The sequence below is a fragment of the Monodelphis domestica genome, chromosome 5 (assembly GCF_027887165.1).
Source record: "Monodelphis domestica isolate mMonDom1 chromosome 5, mMonDom1.pri, whole genome shotgun sequence".
NCBI classification, from domain to species: domain Eukaryota; kingdom Metazoa; phylum Chordata; class Mammalia; order Didelphimorphia; family Didelphidae; genus Monodelphis; species Monodelphis domestica.
In genome coordinates, this window is record NC_077231.1 from 240,672,566 (window position 1) to 240,699,581 (window position 27,016).

At 36.4% G+C, this 27,016-nt stretch overlaps 1 protein-coding gene across 5 annotated transcripts in view; it reads right to left on the reverse strand.

Moving 5' to 3' along the window:
* DIP2C (disco interacting protein 2 homolog C) overlaps nt 1-27,016 on the reverse strand; it is a 634,433-nt gene that overhangs the window by 580,855 nt on the left and 26,562 nt on the right. The gene's annotated exons all lie outside the window — the stretch shown is intronic.

The window sequence follows — 27,016 nt, forward strand, 5'->3', positions numbered from 1 at the left end:
CAAAGTGCTGTCCTTATATTAAACAATCTCATCTTTCTTTTATAGCTGATCATTAGTCAGCAAGATCCCACTGTATCATTGTTTTAGAAACATACTATTAACACATCAGAATGAAGGAAATTTCAGACAAAAATTGTTTCCTAGATTTTAAATCACCTATAATACAACCCTTCAGGAAGGTCTGAAATTTTCTTATTAGGAATGGTCAGTTCCATTTTATCTCTCACATTAGGAAGTCTTACATAGCATAGAACCCAAAGCTCAAACCTCCTTATTGGTCTTCCCAGCTACTACCAGTCTCCATAGAGCCATGAGTCCAAAAGTATTTACCATAAGTCTCAAATAGCATATGCAAGGGAAAGGAAATTGGATTTGGAATAGTAAAATGTAAGCTACTTGAGGGCAGTTACTGTTTTCCATTTCTGCCTTTGTATTCTCATGCCTACCACAGGACCTTGTACCCATTAGATTCTTAATAAATGCTTGCTTGCTGTATTGCACTGGATTGGATTTGGATTTAGAGGATCTAGGTTCAAATCCCAGTTCTCCTACTTACCATCTGTGTGACCTTGAGAGTAAGTCACTTTCCCTCCCTTAGCCCCAGCTGTCCCATCTGTAAAATGCAGGGTTAGAAAAATGGTCTCTTAGGTCCCTTCTGGCTCTAAGTCTATGATCCTATGAGCATGTTTGCAAAAAGAGTCAGACTTATATCCAGATCTCTTGGCAAGACCTAAAAAGGCTTCCTTTAGATAATTCCCCAAGAGAGTCCTCTCCAAGTGCCATAAAACTCTGCAACTCTGGAAAGTTCATGTTTAAAGTTGGAAGGAACCTCAGAAGAGGTCACCTTTTATATTGCTCCATGAGATCCCCAATGAAAGGTGGCCAGTCTATACTTAAATACCCCTAGTGAGGGAGAAATCACCACCTATGTGCTCCCTCACCATTTAGATCCTCTAATCTCCTTCCTTCGGATAAAGGAAAAACTTGGAACTCAGTATTCCATAGGATGACAGCTAATCTGCTCCATTCATTAGAACACATTGACGATGATCTCAACATCAGAGCCCTCATCATCACAGGAACCATTACCTTTATTTTTCTTCCATAGCCTCAAGACTCACTCCCTCTGTTTCAAATAACCATATTGAAACTACAGTCACTCGCCAACAATTTGAATCAACAGGTACTCCTGAAATGCTTACCTACTATGTGCAAAGCACACTGAGATGCTGGAGAGCAATAAGGGGGAGAGGAATAGTCCTTACCTTCAAGTTACTTCTTTTCTCCTCGCTGGATACAACATGGATATAAACAAATATATAAAAAGGGAAGGAAGAGAATATGAGTGGGGAGGAAAGAAAAAGTTCCCTCTTGGAAATATATGTCCCCTGCATTGTGCTTTAAGGGAAAATTAAGATTCTATGGTGTAAAAATATGGAAGAATAATCAGGAATACATTGTTTCCCACTTCTGGAAAGAAAATTCCAATGCAGTGTATGTGAGTGTGTCTATGTAGTCTAGCAGTTAGTAACATAATCTTCATACATGATCTACAACATGAGTATTTTCGACTATTGCTTAATAACTGACTAGCAATAAGAGAAGAACTAAGTAAATATTTTAATTGCAAAACACTAACATTATAAGCCATCTATAGTCTTTTCATATGTATTACACTGGATTAAAATCCCCATATCAATACACACACATACACACACATACAATCTTATAAAAAAAATGCACATTAATAGAAGCACTTTGGACCACTTTCTCCAGGTATCTTAAATAGACTATTGGCATGGGGTGGGGGGGAGGGTAACTAGATGGATTGAGAACCAGGTCTAGAGAGGGTAAGTCCTGGGTTTAAACATGGCCTTAGACACTTCATGGCTGTGTGACCCTAAGCAAGTCACTTAACCTCCATTACCTATTCTTTACTGTTCTGCCTAGGAACCAATACTCAGTATTCATTCTAAGACAGAAGGTAAGGGTGTTTGAAGTGGGGGGGGGGGGAGAGAGACTATCAGCATTCACATCTTCAAGTTTTTATGTACCCTAAAATGTAATTTTTCCACACAAACACCCCTAAGCATTAAAAAACAAAACCACTGAAAATAGCATTTAAGAATGGAACCTGCTAAGCAAGAATGAAAGCTCTACACTTGGTTTGTTCCAGTTACCACCCAAGAGAAAGACAGCAGTAACGTCAGAATCTAGTAAACAAAGAAAATAATATAACTATTATAACAATACTGCAAGGTTAAAAATAATTATTTTCTTAAATCCAGTTCCCAAATCTAGGAGAGATGGGGCCCATGAGCACAGGCTAGTGTGACTGGTGCCTTTCCATAGTCTAGCAGTACTAAAATCCACAAGAATCCTGAGTTTAAAAAGGAATTTTCAATTTCAATAGCCTGCACATTAACGAGAATGAAAGAGAAGCAGCAAGGGAAAGCTTGGTGTGCCTTGATCTCAATCACGCATATAGCAAGGCTGACAGATGACCCAATTTAGTTCCCATTCCTCACTCAAAAGTGAAGTTTAAAGAACAGGATTTTCTGTAGGTGCTTTGGCTCTTTAATGTCTAATAAGAAAGGTTAGAGTCATCCTGTACCTTAGCTGAGCAAACCCTTCCTGAGGCTACATAACCAACTCAGTGCAGTCAAAGAATAAGGCTTATTGCAACCAGAAAACAGCAAACAAAATCTGTTTACTGTGGAGGGCTTGAAGCAAGCTCCCCGAGGAGGATCTGTCACTTTAAGAACAATGCGGATGAATGCTGGGGGAGGGGGAGAAATGTGGATGTTTTGGTTTTGAAATGAGGAGAAAAAGAGCTGCTATTCACAGTGTCAAGTTCATCACATTTAGGGTAAACAGAAAACTGTTAATAGGACCAAGACATTATTTCACATTGGCATCTGAGTCTTCCTAATGAATGAAAAGCCTGGAAAGGCAGTTCAGATCTTTCTTCCTTTGCCTCCAGCTGTCACTGCATGAGAAAGAGGAAGGGTCACCCACTGGGACCCTGGGATGTGGGAAGTTTGAGATGGTGATCTCCCATATGGTTTTCTCCTCAAAGTTGTAATTGCCCATTTGGTTTTAGTTAGCAGTTCAATAACTAGATGAGAATTTTTTCAGTTATATTCACAATCTTTCTCATTTTATATTTAAAGATGCATAATTACTTCTTACTCCTGAGCAGAACTGTCCATGCTACCAAAGCCTGAATCTAAATCCTAGCTTTCATGAACCTCAGACTTAAGGGTAGAAAGAGCAAGAGGGTAGAGAACAGCACACAAAAGTCTGTGCCATGTTCCAATATTGCTGTTTCAGGATGGCTTCTTCCAGTAATGTGGGAAAACCACTTGTTCAACACAAAGCATTTCCAGAATTACGATGTAATTCCTTAGTAGCATACTTCTGACAGCTGTCATTCATTTTCCTTCCTATTTCAAACTACCCATTTATGACTAAAGGCAAAAAATCTAAATGTTTAGAGAGATTTTTTTTTCCAAATTCAGTCAAATGTCCAAGGAAAATTGTTCAGATATTCAGAATATCAATACTCCTATTAGCTGCTGAGCAATAATCATCAACATCATTTCAGAAGCAATCTTTGTTCCAGGAGAATATGCTTCGGTTGTATTTTTAGGGGCATCAATTCACCAAGTTCTTCCATTTGCATTCTAGAAATTGTTTGAACACAATACTAGGCATTATTTTACGTGTCAACTGACAGATTGACTGTAGAAGATACAAAAGGAGTTTGAGACACTGCTCTAGGTGGTATTATAGAGGTGAAGTTAATTAGGAGACCCCACTCTAACACTGCCCAACCAGCTGTGTGACCTGGGCCAAACCGTTTCATCTCCCAGGGCCTTCCCATCCTTCAAATAGCAAGAATAGACCAAGACAAACACAAAGGTCCCTTCCAGCTCTTATGAGCTTATAACACTCTTATGAAATAATTATTACACAGAAAAATGAAAAAAAGTTCCTACACAAAATCAGTCCCCTCAGAGGTAGATGGGGGCAATAATTCCCTACTCCCTAATGGGCATGGGTAGCACTGGATTTATTAATAGACTGCATCCTAATGCTCTTACCTGAAGGATTCAATGAATACAGATTTGGGAAATGGAAAGAACCTCAAAGGTCAACTCATCATTTTTCAGATGAAGAAATTGAGACCCTTTGCAGAGGCGTAGTTAGCCAATAAATGGCAGACAAGATTTGAATCCAAATCCTCTGTCCCCAATCTAACACTCTTTCCATTGTACCAGATCTTCTGACCCTAACCTAGCACTCTTTCCATGGCACCAATATACCTAAATGATTTACATTTCAAAGTCCCTTTTTTGGTATTTTAAATGTGTTTACCCAGAAAGTCAACATTATCTATGTTGGTCAGGCTCCCAGAGCAGCTCACCAAAGTCGGTTGTTGAACCACAGGATTCACTGAACCAGAGAACCTAATCATTACAGAATGCAGCATTTTCTCAGAGGGAAAGCATCGTAAAACCAAATGGAGATACTAAAAACTCCTCAAATGTTTGCTCTCTTTCTCCCTCTCCAACTCTCTTTCCCTTTCTCTTTTATTCACTTACTTACACACACACACACACACACACACACACACACACACCACATAACACACAGTTACAGGAGGGATTTCCCCCACATTGTCCACAAAAACACTGCCCTAAGCAAGACAAAGGTCAGTTTAGAGGTAGAGAAGAGAGTGGCAAGGATAAAAGAGGCCACAGACCATCTCCATTGGACCCCCAGGGACAGGACTAACTCTCAGGTGGGAAAATCAGAACACAAGAAGTATTCAAAGTATATTCATTCTTTCTTTCTCTCTGTCTCTGTCTCTGTCTCCATCTGTCTGTCTCTCTGTCTGTCTGTCTCTCTCCATCAGCAGCTCTGGCTCCCTGTTATCATTTCATTCAAACCCAAACTGGTTGGGAAAACATGGGACTAAGATGATTGGGAAACCCAATTCAAATCAATGATAATAGGACTAAGCCAAGTTCTCTATCCAATAATCTAGACTGCTTCTCAAATAAGTAGACCATGTGAATAAACAGCATACATTTATGTTCGTTGATAAAGATCATGATTTCAAAGATCAAATACACCAATAAGGCTACTTTGGGTCACTCATTAATTCTAAACCTGAGCTTCCATATGACATTAATGTGAAGCTAGGCAATGTACTTTTTCCAAATGGAAATGTTTGGGCTAGAACTATATTTTGCAAGAAAGTATTATGAGAAATGTCGGTTGCCACAATTCAGACATTTTAAAACAAATATTGCTACCATGGTACCAATGTGATTTGTCAACATCCCTCTATCACTATGAGATCAGGCTCCCATACCAGATTTATAATCTGTTTCCCAAATTCTCCATCTAAATGCTCCTCCAGATCAGGTGATTGATCTACCACCACAACAATACTATTTCTTTTTCCACATCCACTGATCCTTACTCAATGCTTCCTCTGACATTTCCCTTTTCAGATCATTAGATTTTCTTCACATGAGTATAGATTCTTAATACACAGTCCTACTCCACCACATCCTTTTGTCCATCTTATTCCTTATGAATAAGAAAGCACTTTCAAGGTCATTCTCTAGTCATAAGTATATAACAATATCCCTCAAATCTCCATAATATTCACCCGGAGTGGCTTTTAAGCATAAGTGTGGCAGCATTCAAAATACATTAGCCCCACCTGCAAAGTGGTTGAACATTATGGACAAAATTTTCAAAAGAAGTACAAACTATCAAAAGCTATCTCAAAAATTGTTCAAAAATAATCATAACTCACAAAAAAAGTAGTGCTTTAAGGTTTACAAAGCACTTGCATACATTCTCTTATTTGATCTTGGCAACAATCTTATGAGGTCATTTAATATAGAGCTTGTTTTCATTTCTGTATTTGTATTCTCAGGATCAAACATAATGCCTGTCATATAGTAGGCATTTAATAAATTATTATGGAATTAAAGTGGCTGTCATTATTATCTGTTTTACACATAAGGAAACTGAGGCTGGGAGAGGTTGTTGAAGTGGCTTGTTCAGGATGACAATAGCTAATGAGTGTCAGAAACAGGATTTGAACCCAGGTTGCAATCCTAGTCCAATGTTCATCCTAATACCACATTAACATCAAAATCAAAATAACTAATAATCCAGAAATTAAACCATTTTAAATTCTGAGATATTGCCTTATAAATACCAAGCTAGCCAAAAAAAAATGGAGAAGAAAAGGAAAAATTCTTGTTAAAGTAATAGAAGACAGGAATGTTAATCCATTGCTGGTGAGCTGAGAAGTGATTGAACTGATCTGGGAAACAATTTAGAATTTTGCAAGAAAAGTTCTTAAGTTCTTCCTATCTTTGAACCAGAGACCCCAAAGAGGTTAGTAATAGAAAGGCTCAAGTATACCAAATTATTCCTGGCAGTGTTAGTTATAACAAAAAGCTAGAATTAAAGCATGCCCCCAGCGGGGAAGAGCTAAACAAACTGTCTTATGTAAATGTAATGGAATATGATTGCACTATAAGAATTCACATGTCAAGAATTCAGAGAATTTGGGAAGACTTGTCAGAAGTTATACAGAATGAAGAAAGCAAAGCCAAAAGAATAACATGTGTAATGACTGAAACAATGTAAATAAAGATAACACTAAAAAGCAACAAAACTTCAATTGGATACAGTGGGCAAATTATAGAAGTTCAAGCATGCATCCCCTGCTGCCCCCTTCCTTCTTTGTCCCAGGACACCCCGTAAGGGTTAGGGGAAGAGTAGGGGATGTTGGGGGAAGGGGAGGAGGAAAATATCTCTTGTATGAAAAAGCAAAATAAAAGGCAATGAGGAGATACTAATCAAGCCAAAATATGTCTAAGTTTATGTAGGTGAATCAAAAATGAGTCAATGAGCCCATAATAGCAATAACATCAGTGTGTTGAAAGACTAGCACTAGCTGAGCCAGGTCTAGAGGAGGGAGATTCTGGGTTCAAATTTGACCTCAGACACTTCCTAGCCTAGTGACCCTGGGCAAGTCACTCAACCCCCATTGCCCAGCCTTTACCATTCTTATTCCTTGGAACCAATACCCAGTATTGATTCTAAGACAGAAGGTAAGAGTTTTAAAAAAAATAAAGTTTTAAAGTTTAAAAAAATGTAAAAAAATACTTTATGGCCACGTCAGATAAAGCACATTTTTGGGAAATGCAAAAGAGCTTCTGCTATGCCTTCTCAGGACTCCCCTTATTCTCTAGGCTCACGATTAAGAAGTTGCCATGATCCACAGTCCATTCTATAATATCAACCCTTCCAAGAGAAGCAGGACAGAGATGTGTCTTATTCTATACAAAGGCAGAAGGGAAGACTCACAGAACTAAATACATACTGTGTGCCCGACAGTGGTGAGCACCGCACAAGAGAGAGGACAAGTCCAGGGGACTCTATCTTACAATCTCAGACTCAGTTGTCAAAATAAATGAAAAACACAAGACTATTGAACAGACTTGTTAGTAAGACCTACTATGCCAAAGCACCATACTAAACGCCCAGGGTACAAATGAAAAAAAAAAAGACAGCACTGTCTATGAGGGGCTTAGAGACTGGTGTGGAAATAATATGTTTGACACACACACACAAAAGTAAGAACTAAGGGTAGGTATGAAAAGAAACATGATTGGCTTAAACAGAATGATTCAATAGTATGCCATTTTGTAAAATCCTACAAAAAAGTCTACGAAAAGAAGGGAATAACTATTTATATGGTGCTTACTATGTATAAGGCATTGTGCTAAGTACCTTTTCAACTGATCTTTGTCATCTTTACCTTTGACAAAAATCAAAGTGGTTTTTTTTAAGTAAATACACATATACACTCAGAAAAAATTAAATTAACAAGCTAGAACCTTCACAAAGATTATGCTTTCATTCCTTTAGCTGAAAGAAATACTTTTTGACTTTTTTGTACATTACTTTTATTTCATTTTTTACCAATTACATGTAATAACAAATTACCAATCAAGTTCTCCTAAGTTATATGATGGAACTTATCTCCCTCCCTTCCTTCCCTTTCCCTTCCCAGTGCTGGCAGGAGATTCCATCAGGGTTATACATGTATCATCATGCAAAATATTTCCATATTGTTCATTTTTGTAAGTGAGTAATCTTATAAAACCAAAACCCCAAAACATAAACTCAAATAAACAAATGAAAAATGTTGTGCTTTCATATGCATTCTGACTAAAGGAGTACTTCTTGGAACATGTTATCATGTCTGGATTAAAAACAAATCTCTTTTTTCTGACAGGAATATAGTCTATAAACATGGAAGTTATATGCTCCTCCTTTGAATCTTCTAATGCACAGACAGCATTGCTCACCTCCCTTAGGAAGGTTCCAACCAACATCAAATAAAAGAAATGAAACCTATATGAAAAAGAATGGGGATATAGCTATAGCAAAGGGGTCAGCGACAAAGGCAGTTATGAAAGTAACCTTACTAAGCACTCTGGTGGCTGGGAAAATCCTGCTTCATAAACCTTGACAGCAAGCATAAAGCAGAATTTGTCTCCTTATCAAACGTTATCCGGGGAGATTTCTTAGCAGTGCTTTCATTCCTCACAGCTGAAGTCTAGATCTCATGCTAATAGGAGCTTTCCTGACAACTAGACCAGGATATCTCTGTAGAGACTGCCAGATGAAAAGGGAAAAGAAAAGGGAGAAATTGCAAGCACATTCTAGGAGCCAATTGGGTTAGTGAAATGACTTTCAATGAACAAAGTCCAAAGGACTCCCGCATTCCAAACACCAGTGGGCCTTTCAAGTTAACTTCTACACAACAGGCAAGAAACTAATAAGAAATTTTTCATAAAATGAGACTGCATTTAATGAAGAAACTTTGATCAATGTCTACTATCATATCTTCTCTCCAGGTGGCTCAAAAAATAATGTTACACAAATACACAAAACTGTCCTAACATCCATAAGAAGCAAAATGTGCTAATAATAATTTTTTCATCATCTGAAATGCTCACACTCCTTTCACCCCAAGCATCAAAGAAAGCCCTCAAAGTAATACTATTAAAGAATCAGAGTATGGCCATCTGAGAGTACTTAAGTGCTGTTGCATTGTGTGTAGCAGAAGATTTGAGCATGAATTTTGTAGCCATAAACAAATCACTAGACCATAGTGTTTAGTGTTGGAAGGTATATTAGTCCAACTCTCTAATGTGGGAGAGGAGGAAACTGAAGCCCTTAACAGCATTTGTCCTATATGAGGTCATAGAGACAGTAGAAAGCAGAATTGGGATCTGAACTATGATTCCAAGCACAGCACATTTCCCGCTTTGCCTTAGAGAGGGAAATACATATTCTAGTCCCATAGCTGAGGAAATAAATGAATCAAAAAGAGGTGCAGATAGCTTGAATAAAGGACAATTTCCTTCCAGCTTACAGAAACTGCTTATATGATTATGCTTTCCACCATTATTTCATTTTATATATGCCTCAAGTGGAGGTCAAATTAATATTTCCTCTAGCCCGTGAAAGTCTGTTTTACCATGGACTGTGGTGTTTTGTTTTTGTTTTTTGTTTTTCATTTTTTTCCCTGAAAAGGAACAGAAGAAAAGCAATGCAGACTTAAAACTCTGATGCAATGTCCATCAGAGTGCAGCTTAATGGAAAGGCTGCCATGGTATGAATGTAAGAGCACTGAATGCAGACCCTCTTCTTTTCTTCATATCACTTATTAAACCTGTCCTTTATTAGCTGTATAACTTTGGCCAACTGACTTCACTTCTCTGGAACTCAGCTTCGTTGTTTGTAAAATGAGGGAGTGGGACTAGTTGGGCTTTAAAGTCTTGCCTTGCTCTATATACTATGATCTTACACAAAGCTAAATAGACTCAATGGGAAAATGAGTAAACATAAGATTTACTAACCTCTCTGTGTAGGTAAAGACAAATAACCACCAGCTGGCCTCTCTCCAATTCAGCCTTCATGAATCTACTCCAGGACTGTCACTCCCTTACTCCCAAACCCTCAGGCACTGCCTATTGCCTTTAGAGTAAAAAAATGCATTTCTTAACCTGGCAGTTCAAGTTCTCTGCTATATATCTCCAATCTACCTTTCTGATTTTTGTTAAATCTTTCTCCACCTCATTACACCTGCCCTTATTTTTCATTATGTTTATCTGGTTACATGTAAATGGAAAGTCTGTGCATGAGTTACATGGGACTAGGAGGAAAGAGAGGGTTGTGATATACCAGTAATGTACTAAAATAAGGAGGCATGCATGTATGTATACATACATATACATATAGACACATACATGTACATTTTCAACATCCTAATACACTATCATTTTTTAAGGCACAAGACTGCCATTTTTCCTGCCTAGGTCTTCAGTATCTAGCCCCAAATCTACACCAAGTAGGTATAGATTTGTTGGACTTAATGGAATGCTTAAAGATGAGCCAAAGCCCACTTTCCACTATTATGGTACAGAATGTTAAACATCTACAGCAAGGAGATCCACACAGCATGCAGCAGGTTGGAACAGCATGATCCTTGCACACATTCACTGATTAATAAATGTGCATTGAATTACTAAATTGATTTGAGTCTGCTATAAATCAAAGAAACTGAGCGGTAAACAGTGACAGACAAGCCAAAGCCAATATTTTCACATAGGTGACATGGAAAGGATCATTAGCATATACTGGTCTTCTCACTCAACACCTGCACACAAGAATTGGGATTACCATCTTCAGAAATGGAATCTATGTCTCATGACTAAAGTACCAATAGAACATGATATATGGAAGGAGCATTAAATGCAGGGTTCAACAGAGACTCAAATCCTGGCTCTGCTTCATACTTCACGGGAGATCTTGGGCAAGTCATTTGGCCATTTGGGGCTTCAGTTTATTCACCTCTAAAGGAGCCAGAAAGTGAGTCCCTTTTAGCTCTAAAGCCCACATTAAGAAAAACAAAATTTTAAAGGGGATCTAGTTGTGTCCCACTAGCCCCAGGTTGGAAGCAAGCTCCACCTATCTTACCTCACAGAATTTTCTATTCCTACTGATTTCTACTACACTGTAACCTTTGGAGGAAATGTAGGCTAAGCTACCAGGCAAGGTATCTTATTTATCTTTAACATAGATATATAGATAACATATGTTTAAAGCTTCCTGAAGGAAGGAATGAACTAAATTGTCACTGACATTGTAGGTGTGGGAATGGCATTTAAGTTCAGCTAAAGAGCTAACTTCTTCTAGGTACTTTTAAAGATATTAACCATTAACCAAGCCTCTCGGGCAAAGAGCTAACGTCAGAGCTGTAATTTCTCACCACAACATATATTACATAATATGTAAAAGAACCAGTGGCTTGTAATGAGAAATGATTGCCAGGCTTACAATTTTTGTAAAAACACTGTACGCCAGTCACATGACTCCCTCCATCTGTCTACATATTAACAGGTGACACATCTGACAATCTGATAATATCTGACATATTAACCCTGCACTGTTAACATGCTTAGACTTCTTACATGTAAATATATTTTAGGAATACTCTGAGCACATTTCACCCTTTGTATGTACTTGTTTTCAAATTATTTTAATTTCAAATTAGCATTTGTCTTATGTTCTTTAAAAAAAAACTGAAATGGTTAATTGTGTAGCTAAGAGAAGACTAAAAGAAAGGGAGAGGCTTTTAAGCCTTTTAAGTGTCTGACTTCACAAGGGCCCAATGAGGACATGTAAAAATTACTCCAAAGTCTATGAACAAGACATGGAGAAATGAAATAAATAACACTTTTATAACATTTTGACTCAGGCATTCTATAAATACTAAGTATAGTCACTACTGCATGACTCCACTGTTAAAGGCTTGAAACACAACCTATGCAATAAGCGGAAGAGATCCTATAATCTGATTTCTAGGAATCTAATTTTAAACATCTTCACAGCTAACATATCTGAGAAACAAGAGATGTGCAGCATTCCAAATACCATGTAAAGGATTTAAAAGTATATATCCAAAAAGAGTGGAGTTTGAAGGGAACCCTGAGAGTCAAGAAGATAAATCACATCCCTGGGGCCACTCTGTGAAACTTCCTGTCTTTTTTTTATAGAACTGCAGAAAGTCACTATAAATTTAAAGTCTAATGGAATATAAAGATGTATCATTTGACAGAAACTGCAAAAATTTAAAAAAAAAACATTACCAATTCAGTTTGGGGGGGGGAGAAAAAATACACATATGCACAGACATATGTGTATATTTTATATAACACCTAGTATGTGCCAGGCACTTTGCTAAGTACTTTACAAATATTACTAATTATCAAAAACCGCCATCACTCTACAAGCCTGAGCTCAGTACCTGCTCACCTGCTCATTCCAAAAGAGTTGACCCCTTTGCAAAAAGAAAGTAGCTTAATTCTTACTGCCTCTTCCTGGCCCTTGTTTTCATTTTTAATTGGCAGGGAAGACAGTAGAATGGATAGATAAATAGATGGATGGATGGATGGATGGATGGATGGATGGATGGATGGATCAGAAAGCAAGGAGTAGAATAAATTTCAGACAATCCAATTGGTCATTTTTGCCAGGGGCTTTGAGGACATCCATTTGCCTTGTCAACCAAACCACTCACTTCTTAAAACTTTAAAATCTAGCTTTAATCCCTATCAGTCTTTTGAAACTACTCTGTGGAAGTTTCCTGAGGATGTCTTACTGGCCAAAGCCAATGGCCTTTTTTCTGTTCTCATTTTCCTTGATCTTTTTGTAAATTCAAAAACTAATAATTTGCTTCCTCTTCTAAATATCTCTCCTATATTGGCATTTTGGCTTTTTTTACTCTTTCTTCATCCCCATCAATACTATCCACTAAACACAGCCATTCCCCAAGCCTTGTCCTCAACCCTCTAGTGATTATATGCAAAGATGTCCTTTTAATAATTACCTTAAGGAGGAGGACTGAAATCTCTACCTTGAGTTCAAATCTGTTTCTGAATCTCAAATTCAACACCTTTTCTCAGGGAAACCATATCCTCTTGAGGACTTCCATCAAAAGCACAAAACCCTCATAGTCACTCAGATTTTAAACCTCTACTCTATCTTTGCCTTTTCTCTGTCTTTTATTCTCCCTACTCCACATATCTTACATTAAACAGAACTTAGGAGCTGCTGAGCCTTCCATAGCAAACTTCTTATATCCATCTTTTCCTTTCCAGTTCCACTGGTGACACCTCAGTTAGGCCCTGATCAGTTTTATCATACTTAGCTTGTTCACCAACTTCTTTGTCTCTGGACTCCATCTTCCAATCAACTCCACACATTAATACCTCCAAATTAATCTTTCTAAAGCACTAATTTGGTTATGTTACTCAACAACATGACTCCATTGACTCTTCCAAATATTACTCTACACAAACCCTATCCACTGGCCAGTCTAAATGACACTTTGTGGAACACCAAAGGAGGCACTATACTCTCCTGTTTCATTGCTCCTGCTTAGCCTTTCATCTCCTATATCTTCACCAGTCAAAAATCCATGCCCTAATTTAAATGCCACTTTGATGATTCATCATTTAATCAACCAGTTGGAAGTGACTAATCTCCATTTCCACCCTTAGCAGCCAATACACTCATTTGGTCCTCATCATATACTGCTTTAAGTTGTAAATACCTGTACATGTATCTTTACTTCCCAACTAAACTGTAAGTTCCTCAAGGGCAGTGTTTTATTCCTTTTTATAACGTAGAGAATCTAACATAGCTCTCTGCAAATAGTATTCATACCACAAATGCTTGTTGAATAAAAAAAAAGAGGAAAAAATTCTCTAAAGACCTAAATGTAATAAAGATAGGAAGGGCTATTTATTTGCGAACAATTTCTCCAAAGAAATTATTTCAGTATCATAAAAGTCCAAGAGCCATGCAATACTCCTTACTTTATATACTAAGATATTTCATTTTGGAAATTTCCTCCTTATTTTTATCCCTAGCTCCTTCTGTTGTGATGCGTAATCTTAAGGAAGGAAGAGAGAAATTTCCAGTTTATCTCTCCATCAGTAAAATGGTTCTCCAATCATAAATTAGATTACTATACTTCAAAAACATCTATGAAAAAGGAATATTTAAGTAAAAATTTATCAAATAACAAGAATATTTCTAATCTGAAATGAACACTAAGTTAATATGAGGATAATCAGTAATAGAAAACAATTTGTCAGGAGCCTTTGACATCTAAGATGCTTCTTTTTCCAACTCTGCATTTTTAAAAATTGTAATATCACTTAAAAATGAATATACATGAAACCTGCCTAGGTTTTCTCTCTCTCTCTCTCTCTCTCTCTCTCTCTCTCTCTCTCTCTCTCTCTCTCTCTCTCTCTCTCTCTCTCACACACACACACACACACACACACACAGAGGCATTTGAAGTTACAGAGCTACTGGATTTCTCAGCAGTAGAAATATGTTACAAAGCAAAGACTCACTACCCCAAAACCTAGTTGGAAGGAGAAGGGACATAAATCACAATCAAAATGTAAAAAAAAGAAAGTAAAGCAGGGCTCAGCAATTACTACTAGGTCCCAATTCAGAGAGAAAGGAAATAATGAAATGGCACAGGTGGTAACTGGGGTTGGCTTCATGCCAGCCCACCTTTCCACAATTAGGATACTCTTAGAAATAGCTAAACCCATGGCATGCTACAGGAGCCCCAGTGGCCCAGTTTTAACAGAACCCTGAATCCCCTCTAAGAGTCTCATGTCAAAGATAATTGAATATACTTCAATGGCTCTATGCATTTCAAAAGACAAACCTTGCCAGCAACATTGTGCTTTGGTATAAAACACATTTGTCCCATAAATGACTAATACTTGTCATTTGAGTGTTGAACTTCTAGTCATTCTATCTCTACATCACTCATATCAATCAAAAAGTATTTATTACATTTCTACTAAGTGCCAGACACTGTGCTAGACCCTAAAGATATAAAGGCAAAAAGTAAAGAAATAACTGCCCTCAGGGAGATAATACATAATTATATACACACATATGTATGTATGTGTATACATATTTCCATAATAAAAGCAAAGGTAGATTAGGGAAGGCAGATACTGCAGAGGGGGGCGGGGGCAGTGTCTCACAAAAGGCTTTGTGTAAAAAGCAGTGTTTGATCTCCACCCTGAAGGAAATAAAGGATTCTGGGAGGGAAATGTGAGGAGGGAGTACATTCTAGGCATAAGGGACAACCTGGACAAAGGTAAAGAGATGGGTGTGTTGTGTGTGAGAGAAAGGGAGAAGACAATTTTAGCTAAATCATAGGGGAAAGGAGGGGAGAATAATACATGAGACTTCAAAGGTATGTTTGGGACCAGGTTGTGAAGGGTTTACAAAGCTGAAAATTTTAAAATAAAATTCCATTTTATTTTACAATCAATAGGAAGCCACTGAAATCCTTTTCTCTCTGTTATTATTACCTGCTTCTTTGTTTATTATCTACTTCTTGTCTTAACGTCAATAACATAACTTTTATTTCAATACTGAACCTGTAGTTAAGAAGACTCAAGTTCAAATTCTGACTTAGATCCTTATCAACTCTCTGATCCTGGGCAAGTCACTTAACTTGTTTTGCTCAATTATAAAATGGGGATGATAATAATAGCACTCATCTCCTGCAGTTGTATGAAATGAGATTATATTTATAAAATTCTTTATAAGCCTTAAAGTATATAGATGCTAACTATTATAATTTAACTTATACAATTCCCTCCATTGTTCTAGAATATAATCCACACCTCCTCACTCAATGCAATTCTTGTTCATGCTCCTCTTTAGATTTCACCTAGGGAATTCATTCTCTGAGCCGAACGCTTCTCTCCAAATCTTTTCCTATCTCCTGGCTATTGGACAGGATTTTGCCTGTCAACCATTTCTTCTCTTTCTCTTGTCACACACGTCAACTCTCAACTTTACAAAGATATATGTTAGCAATAAAAATTAAAAGGACTGAAAAAACTCATGAAGAAAATACTGGAAACTTCCGGGTAAACATGGTGGAAGTCTAGACGCAGGATCTTCCTCTCCTTACCACATACTGATACAGACTACCTCAAAAAGCAAAAAAAAAAAAAACACACACAAAAAAACCCCAAATTCATATGAATGAAGGGACTCTACAGTAGGGTACAGCATTGAAGGTGTGTGAGATTTGGGCATTTCCACACCATAAGGGAGCGAAAAAGCTTCCACCAAAACTAGAGCTGATCCACCCTCCCTCACCCCACCTACAGAGCCAGAGTCAGAGCCAGTGCTCACTAGAATCAGTGAGTGAGTGAGGGGCACTTTGCAGCAAGTGAGGGGCACCTCTGGGTCCTTGGCAGCTGATTGAAACTACCTAGGACCTACCCCTGAGAGCAGCTAGACCTAAGGCCACATCAGGCTGAGGAGTACAGACCATGGGCGCCGGCAGGGAGACAGCACAGAGAGGGGCAGCAAACTGTGGAACCTACAGAGACTGGGGAGCTAGCCTCAGCCAAAATCCTTGCTCCTTATCACCATAAAAAGAGAGCCTGCCCATCTCATTCAGATTTCTAACTGGAACAGGAAGGAAAAACCACCACAGTAATGGCAAACAATGGCCAGGAACAACAACTTCCCAACACCAAGAAAAACAAGAAGAAGGATTTGACCCTGGATAATTTTTACAGAGAAAAAACCCAGACTACAGAGGTAATAGAAGAGGAAATACAAATAAATGTATCAAAACCTTCCAAAAAAAATGGAAATTATCTACAAGCTCTTGAAGAATTTAAATTAGAGCTTATCAAAAAGATGGAAGCCTTCTGGCAAGAAAAGTGGGAAATAGTTCAAAAAGAAAATAACAGTTTAAAGGACAAGAACTCCCAATTGGAGAAACAGCTGGAAGCCACAAAAAGCAGGACAGACCAAACCAAAAAGGAAAACCAGTCCTTAAAGATCAGAATTAGGCAAATGGAAGCCAATTATCTTGCAAAACACCAAGAATAAAGCAAAGTCAAAGACTGACAAAATAGAAGAAAACATACAATATTTCACTGAAAAGATGATGGATCAGGAAAACAAAGCATGAATAGACAATTTGAGAATCATTGGTCTACCTGAAAACCCAGAAATAAACAGAAATCTTGACATCATATTTCAAGAAATTATCCAAGAAAACTATCCTGATGTTCTTGAACATGAGGGCAAAATAGACATTGAAAGAGTTCATAGAACACCCTCTACACTAAATCCTCAAAAGACAACTCCCAGGAATGTAATCCCCAAATTCAAGTGCTTCCAAGCTAAGGAGAAAATTTTACAACAAACCAAAAAGAGACACTTCAGATATCAAGGAGCACCAATCAGAATTACACAAGAGCTGGCAGCTTCCACACTAAAGGATGCAAGGCTTGGAATATGATATTCAGAAAGGCAAGAGAATTGGGTCTTCAACCAAGGATCACCTATCCATCAAAACTGACTATATGCTTTCAGGGGAAAGTATGGGCATTCAACAAAATAGAAGATTTCCAAGTATTTGTAATGAAAAGACCAGAACTAAGTGGAAAGTTTGATATACAAACACAAAGACCAAGAGAAACATGAAAAGGTAAATAAGAAAGAGGGAAAAAGGGAAAAAATGATTTTTTATTCAAACTTTCTTCTTTAAGAACTTCAATAAGATCAAATTATTTATATTAGTATATGGGGCAAATGTCATTTGTAACTCTCAAAAATTATATACACTATTATAATAATTAGAAGAAACATTCACAGGAAGAGATTGGGGTAATAAGTGCTATAAGATGATATGCAAAAAAAAAAGAAGAAAGAAAAAGGGAGGGGGAATTGAGGATGCCACCAATAGATTACTTGAAGAAATAAAATAAATAGGATAATCTTTATCACACAAAGATACACATGGCAATGGGAGGGGAAGAATACTCTTATAAGAAGGAGAGGAAGAGAGTTCTTTTTTTTTTTTTTTTTTTTTTTTTTTTTTAATAAAAACCCTTACCTTCCGTCTTGGAGTCAATACTGTGTATTGGCTCCAAGGCAGAAGAGTGGTAAGGGCTAGGCAATGGGGGTCAAGTGACTTGCCCAGGATCACACAGCTAGGAAGTGGCTGAGGCCAGATTTGAACCTAGGACCTCCCGTCTCTAGGCCTGGTTCTCAATCCACTGAGCTACCCAGCTGCCCCGGAAGAGAGTTCTAATAGGTAATACTTAAACCTTACTCTCAGTGAAATCAGTTCTGAAAGGGAAGAGTATCTAGATCCACTGGGGTATTGAATTCTATCTTACTCTACAGGGAAAATAAGAAGGGAAAACTAAGGGGAGGGGGGAATACAAAAAGGGAGGGAGTACAAAAAGGGAGGGAAAGAGAGGGGGAAGGGAATTTAACAGACTCTAAAAAAATAATAAGGGAACAAAAAGGGAGGGGGAAGAAAGGGAAACTTGTTGGGGGACTGATTAAAAGCAAACCACTGGCTTAAAAGGATATAGCAAAAAAAGAAAGGACAAAATTAGGACAGGATATCAAAATGCTGGGGAATACACAAGTGGCAATCATAACTTTGAATGTTAATAAAATGAACTCACCCACAAAACAAAACAAAACAAACAAAAAAAAGGAGTGGATTAGAAATCAAAATCTTACCATATATTGTCTGCAAGAAACACACTGGAGGCAGGTAGACACTCACAAGGCTAGAATTAAAGGTTGGAGAAAAACCTATTGGGCCTCAACTGATAGAAAGAAGGCAGCAGTTGCAATCATGATATCTGACAAAGCCAAAGTAAAAATAAATCTGATTGAAAGGGATAGAGAAGGTTATACATCCTGAAAAAGACAGTATAAACAATGAGGAAATATCAGTAATCAACGTGAATGCACCAAATGGTATAGCATCCAAATTTCTGAATGAGAAACTAGTAGAGTTAAAGGAGGAAATAGATAGTAAAACTATACTAATGGGAGACCTGTACTTACCACTATCAAATTTAGATAAATAAAATTAAAAAATAAATAAGAAAGAGGTAAGAAATGTGAATGAAATCTTAGAAAAATTAGAATTAATAGGTATATGGAGAAAAATAAATAGGGACAAAAAGGAATACACCTTCTTTTCGGCACCAAATGATACATTCACAAAGATTGACCATGGACTAGGGCATAAAAACATGGCAAACAAATGCAGAAAAGCAGAAATAATAAATGCAAACTTTTCAGATCATAATGCAATAAGAATGATAATCAATAAGGGTACATGGAGAGGCTAATCAAACATTAATTGGAAATGAAACAATACAATTCTCCAAAATCACTTAAAGAACAAATCATGGAAATAATAATTTCATTGAAGAAAGTGACAATGATGAGACATCCTTTCAAAATCTATGGGATGCAGCCAAAGCAGTACTCAGGGGAAAATTTATATTCTTGAGTTCATTTATTAACAAATTAGGGAGGGCAGAGGTCAATGAATTAGACATGCATATTAAAAAAAAACTTTAAAGTGAACAAATCAAAAAGCACTAGATGAAAACCAAATTAGAGATCATAAAAATTAAGGGAGAAATTAATAAAATCAAAAGTGAAAGAACTATTGAACTAATAAATAAGGCTAGAAGCTGGTATTGTGAAAAAACAAACAAAATAGACAAAGTACTGGTCAATCTAATAAAAAAAAGGAAAGAAGAAAACCAAATTAACAGTATCATAGATGAAAAAGGGGACCTCACCTCCAATGAAGAGGAAATTAAGGCAATCATTAAAAACTATTTTGCCCAATTATATGGCAACAAATATGGCAATCTAGGTGATATGAATGCTTACAAAAATAAAAATTGCCTAGATTAACAGAAGAAGAAATAGAATTCTTAAATAATCCCATATCAGAAAAAGAAATCCAACAGGCCATTAAAGAATTCCCTAAGAAAAATCCCCAGGGCCTGATGGATTCACAAGTGAATTCTATCAAACATTCAAAGAACAACTAATCCAAATATTATACAAACTATTTGATATAATAAGCAAAGAGGGAGATCTACCAAATTCTTTTCATGACACAAATATGGTATTAATTCCAAAGCGAGGCAGGTCAAAAACAGAGAAAGAAAACTATAGACCAATCTCCTTAATGAACATAGATGCAAAAATCTAAAATAGAATACTAAGAAAAAAATTCCAGCAAGTTATCACAAGGGTTATTCATTATGATCAGGTGGGATTAATACCAGGAATGCAAGGATGACTCAATATTAGGAAACCATCCACATAATTGACCATATCAACAAGAAAACCAACAAAAATCACATGATTATCTCAATAGAGACAGAAAAAGCCTTTGACAATACAACATTCATTCCTATTAAAAACACTAGAAAGTAAAGGAATATAAGGTCCTTTCCTAAAAATAATAGACAGTATTTATCTAAAACCATCAGCAAACACCATCTGCAATGGGTATAAACTTGATGAATTCCCAATAAGATCAGGAGTGAAACAAGGATGCCCATTATCACCTCTATTATTTAAGGTTGTACTAGAAACACTAACAGTAGCAATTACAGAAGAAAAAAGAAATTGAAGGTATTAAAATTGGCAATGAGGAAACCAAGCTACCACTCTCTGTGGATGCTATGATGGTCTACTTAATGAATCCTAGAGAATCAACTAAAAAGCTAGTGGAAATAATTAACAACTTTAGCAAAGTTGCAGGATACAAAATAAACCCACATAAGTCATCAGCATTTCTATATATCTCCAACACATCTCAGCAGCAAGAATTGGAAAGAGAAAGTCTACTTAAAATCACTCTAGACAACATAAAATACTTAGGAATCTATCTGCTGAGACAAACACAGGAACTATATGAACACAACTACAAAACACTTCCCCAAAATTAAAACTAGATATAAACAACTGGAAAAACATCAACTGCTCATGGGTAGGATGAGCTAACATAATAAAAATGACAATCCTACCTAAACCTCCTTACTTATTTAGTGCCATATCCATCAAACTACCAAAAAACATTTTTACTGAATTAAACAAAAACATAACAAAGTTTATTTGGAAGAACCAAAAAAACAAGGATATCCAGGTAAATCATGAAAAAAAAATGTAAAGGAAGGGGGTCTTGTAGTACCAGATCTCAAACTATACTATAAAGAAGTGGTCATCAAAACAATTTGGTACTGGCTAAGAGACAGAAAGGAGGATCAATGGAATAGATTTGGGGTAAGTGACCTCAGCAAGACAGTCTATGATAAGCCCAAAGATCCCAGCTTTTGGTACCAAAATCCACAATTTGATAAAAACTGCTGGGAAAATTGGAAGACAGTATGGGATCAACATCTCACACCCTACACCAAGATAAATTCAGAATGGGTGAATGAATTGAATATAAAGAAGGAAACTATAAGCAAATTAGGTGAAAACAGCATAGTATACATCACATCTTTGGGAAAGGAAAGATTTTAAAACCAAGCAAGACTTAGAAAGAGTCACAAAATGTAAAATAAATAATTTTGATTATATCAAATTTAAAAAGTTTTGTACAAACAAAACCAATGCAACCAAAATTAGAAGGGAAGTAACAAATTGGGGAAACAATCTTCATAACAAAAACCTCTGACAAAGGTCTAATTACTCAAATTTATAAAGAGCTAAATCAATTGTACCAAAAAATCAAGCCATTCTCCAATTGATAAATGGGCAAGGGACATGAATAGGCAATTTTCAGTTAAAGAAATCAAAACTATTAATAAGCACATGAAAAAGTGTTCTAAATCTCTTATAATCAAAGAGATCCAAATCAAAACAACTCTGGGGTATCACCTCACACCTAGCAGATTGGTTAACATGACAGCAATGGAAAGTAATACTGGAAGGGATGTGGCAAAGTTGGGACATTAATGCATTGCTGTTGGAGTTGTGAATTGATCCAACCATTCTGGAGGGCAATTTGGAACTATACCCAACGGGCACTAAAAGACTGTCTGCCCTTTGATCCAGCCATAGCACTGCTGGGTTTGTACCCCAAAGAGATAATAAGGAAAAATACATGTACAAGAATACTCAGCTGCACTCTTTTTTGTGGCAAAAAATTGGAAAATGAGGGGATGCCCTTCAGTTGGGGAATGGCTGAACAAATCGTGGTATATGTTGGTGATGGAATACTATTGTGCTCAAAGAAATAATAACCTGGAGGAATTCCATGTGAACTGGAATGAACTGCTGGAATTGATGCAGAGTGAAAGGAGAAGAACCAGGAGAACATTATACACAGAAAGTGACACAATGTGATATAATTGAATGTAATGGACTTATCCATTAGTGGCAATGCATTGTTCCTGAATAACCCAAAGGTATCTATGAGAAAAAATACTATTCACATTCAGAGGAAAAACTGTAGGAGTAGAAACACCAAAGAAAAACAACATGCCTGACTACATGGGTGGAGGGGGATATGATTGGGGATGTAGACTCTAAATTAACATCATAGTGCAAACACCAACAACATGAAAATAGGTTCTGATCATGGACACATGCAATACCCAGTGGAAATGTGCATGGGCTATGGGAAGGGTGGAGGTAGGGGAGGGAGGGATAGAATACAATTCTTGTAACTAGGGAATAATGTTCTAAATTGAATAAATAAAATTTTTTTTTAATTCTGGTTGCTTTGGAAAATTGAAGTTTAAAAAAGAATTCAAGTATGTGAAAGGCTTCTACAAATGATAAACTTCAGTTGTACTCCATTTCTACTAAGCAGGAAACAAAGATCTTAATGGGTTGTTGCACAATCATTAACAAGGGAGGTTTTCATCCTCCTGCAGAAATCTTTAGGAAAGTATTCATCATGAGCAGGCAGTTTTTCAAAGGAAAAAAAATCCAAGCTAGCCACACAATAATATGAATAAAAATGCTATGATCGCTGCTAATTAGAGAAACGCTAATTAAAGCAACTTTGAAGTTGTATGTCAGACCCATCAGTGTTGAATATGATAAAGGAAAATAACAATTGTTGGGATGATTGTCATAAAACAAGCCAAATAATGCACTGCTGAGTGAATTGGTCTAGCCATTTTGGAAAGTAATTTGAAATCATACCCTCAAAAGTAATAAACCTGCCCTTGGGCCCTTTGGCCCACAAATTTGATACTAAGAAATGGACCAACATGCACAAAAATATGTATAGGAGTCCTTTTGGTGGAATGCATGGAAACTAAAGGAGTGCCCCTCAATAGGGAAATAACTAAAACTGGCATATGACTAGAGTGAAATTATACTAAATTGTAAGAAATGATCAAATGGACAGTTTGAGAGAAAACAGGTGTCATTTATATAAAGTAATGTAGAGTGAAGTAAGCTGAATCAGGAGAAAAATTTATACAATAACAATATTATAAAAAACAACAACAACTTTAGAAAGATTTAAGGACTCCCATTAATTAATAATTAATTAATAATAATAATAATATATATATAATATATATCATATAATAATAATAATAAATAATTAATTAATGATCAACCATATTTCCAGAGGACTGATGATGAAGCATGCTATCCACCTTATGAGAGATGCAATGGAGACAAGATGCATATTTTCTGACAATGTAGGAATGTATTTTACTTAATTATTCAAATTACAGGACCTTTATTCTGATGTGGTGGGGGAGAGGAGAGAGAATAAGGATAAAACAGCAAAACAAAAAGAAAAAGAAATAAGTTAAAGCATTTTTAAATGAACAAAAGGCCAGAAAAAATCATATAGAAATTCTGAAAGTTACATGTATACATGTACACATATATTTATGTATTTATATATATATTTAATATATATTAATATTTTTTAAAAGCCAAGTGATAATAGATAATAGAAATCCTCAATTTTATATATATAGTTTTCTTCTTCTGTTATTATAGATAGGGAAAAGTCCATTTAATCTGATGTTCATTAAATTCAAAATTTTTAAAAAATAAAAATGTATATATTACATGGATACATCTATTTCATAATTATCAAGGAATATTTCTCATAACCTAAAAATACCTGTTGGTTGAATGGCTGAAAACCTACATGATTAACAAACTTTATTATGTATTTATTCTTCTTGCTTCAAGTTAGAGGTATAAAAATAGCTATATTGCCATACCTCTCTTTCAAAAGATATTTGTTCTGGGCCAAAGAAAGCCCATCTCTATTCTATGAAGGGATATGATAGGCAAAAGGAGGAGGGTTAAACAGCTAGAACCCCAGAACTTGGCATCATGAACTTGACCAGGGATTAAATGCACTACAACATGGAACAGCTGGATATAAACTGGACAAGTTTTGATATAATTTACACTAAAAAAAGGAAAAAAGCAAGTTGAGTTTTCCAGGTCAGCTAGTCCTGAAGTTCTCTGAAAGGGAAATATAACCTCCATTTCTCCTTCCACTACATCCAATGCTATCTTGCTGGAAAACACTGTCAGATTCTTGTATATGAAAAAAAATTTTTAATTCCAAATCAACTTGACTATAACATTTTCATTCCTCTGAATTTCAAACTACATCAGAATCTATCTCTGATATGTAGAAGACATGTTTACAAATACAGGGAGAGAGTGACTGTCCCCTGATTAACAGCTGGCATACAAAGGCTATTTCTAAAAGAAACAACTAAAAATGAGACAATCTCTTATACAGAGCCTGCCCATTAACCAAATTCAAATGAAAATGCCATCAGCTGACAGTTACTAATCAGTTGGAGAGGAAGAGACAAAGGCCCAAATCCCCTCCTCAGTGACACTGATCTGCCCTGGGACCTCCAAAGGATATTTTAACTATGTTTTAGATAAAAATTCTAAACCAAGGGAATATGACAACTCTGGAGTTCCATACTTAGTAGAAAAACCAGAAAAGAGAAATGTTTTTAAGTAGTGTCCACCCTCTGTCCAAGTCACTTTCCCTATTCCTTTAGTAGATTTCTTTGGAATTCTATTTTATGCCTACTTTGATGACTGTAATTTCAATCGAATGGTATCTCCTGCACAAGAGAGATTTCAATAGCTCTGTGAACTCTCATTCGGCGTCATTACAACTCCTTATCTATCTCATAAATCTTTTATAAATGGACTAGCCAACGAATCAAGGGCCTTTCTCTGGCCCTTCTTATATCTTAAGAATATGTTATGCCACTCAGACTGACTACCCATTATCTTTCGTCCTCCCTCCATGCCCAACCCACCTTCCTTTCCAATCACAAATCCTTGATGATGCCTTAATTTACACCATTTGTATAGCCCAAATCACTGTTGGTAATATGCTGCAACTCATTTATGCCAGTCATATATCTTTTCACTGCTCTCTGGGTTACCTGTCATTTTGCTTCATCGTAGACTCTTTCATGATTCATAACCACTTAACAGGAAGAATACTGGGATTAAAGAGATGGACTTTTGTCTCAGGGATGAGTTTAGGATCATAGATTTCGAGCTGGTAGAGACCTGAGACATCAAGTTCAACCCCTTCATTTACGACTGAGGAAACTGGAGCCTAAAGAACTGAAATGGACTTAACCCAGAGTCACATAGCTAATAAGTGTCTGAGGCCAGTATAGTTATATACATATAAAATATAAAATAAAATATATAACACCCTAATGAGGATACTCTCACACTACCCTGTGATTTAGCAAATGGGCAAAATATTCTTCCCTTCGTAGTCCACCTGGTGATAAGCTTCTCCAAATTTTGCTATGCCAGTCCCAAGACAAGTGAATCCATACAAAGCCCTTCACTCAAAATCTTTCCAGATCTGTAGGAACTGCCAACATTTCTATTCTGCTGGCATAACCTCCACAAACCCAAGATTACCTCCATGCTACAGTAAGAACCAAAATAGATGTTTATACATAAATGTTTAAAAGATAAAATATCAAAGTATGTTTTTAATGTTTTATAATGTTGATATTTATTTCCCATTAAATTCAAAAAGAGGTAGGGTGGAATGGTGGATAATGAGCATGATAAGAGCCAGGAAGATCTGAGGTCAAGTTTTCTCTCTCGGGCATTTACTGACTATGTGATCATTTGCAAGCCTTCTAACTTCTTAGTGTACCAGGAAGCAAAAACTATGCTAGAGAGGAATCTATTTCTTTCTGTGAACAGAGATTCCATGTCAGGAATGTTTCACACTAATTAAATTCCAGGAGAGGCCCCAAAACAACAACAAAATTAAAACTGACAACCTAAAACAAAATTTAGTTCAATCAATCAGTAGCTCCTTCCTTTGGATTCTATTTTTAAACTTTCTTGCTCCCCCCAAGATAGATAAAACAATGATGCAACTGTGAGAGTTTTGAAAGCAAACTACAAGTCCAGTGATGACCTCATTAAGTGGAAAAGAAGACTCATATCAATCTCTCTATCCAAAAAAAAAAAAAACCCTCACATGAAAAACACAAAATAAGTTCAAACACAGTATGTGAGTCAGATGAATTTGCAAAATAGAAATGAATGATATGCATCTCAGTATCTCTTCCTGCTGACAGTTCCATATAAACTTGAGTTTTGTTTAGGCTGAACAAAGCATCTCGAGAGTGTATTTATCACATTTGTAATGATGATTCATGAAACCCATAGTGTTGTATTCTTAAATTCACACACACACCATTTCATTAGAGGTATCAGGGTACAGATACTCCAATGCTTCTTTTTCCTGTAGTTGTCTAAAGGATTCGGGAAAATCTAGCTGAAATTTGTGAGTGTGTGATAAAAAATCTAAAGCTTGAATTATCTCTTCCAGAAATTGATGTAAGGGACATTCCATAAATCTTAAGATGAATTCATTCACTTGAGTACATCATAGACTGATAAGAGTAAATAATCAAGGGGTAATCATTTTTTAAAGTTTTTTTTTCCTACAGAGATAACCAAACTTTTA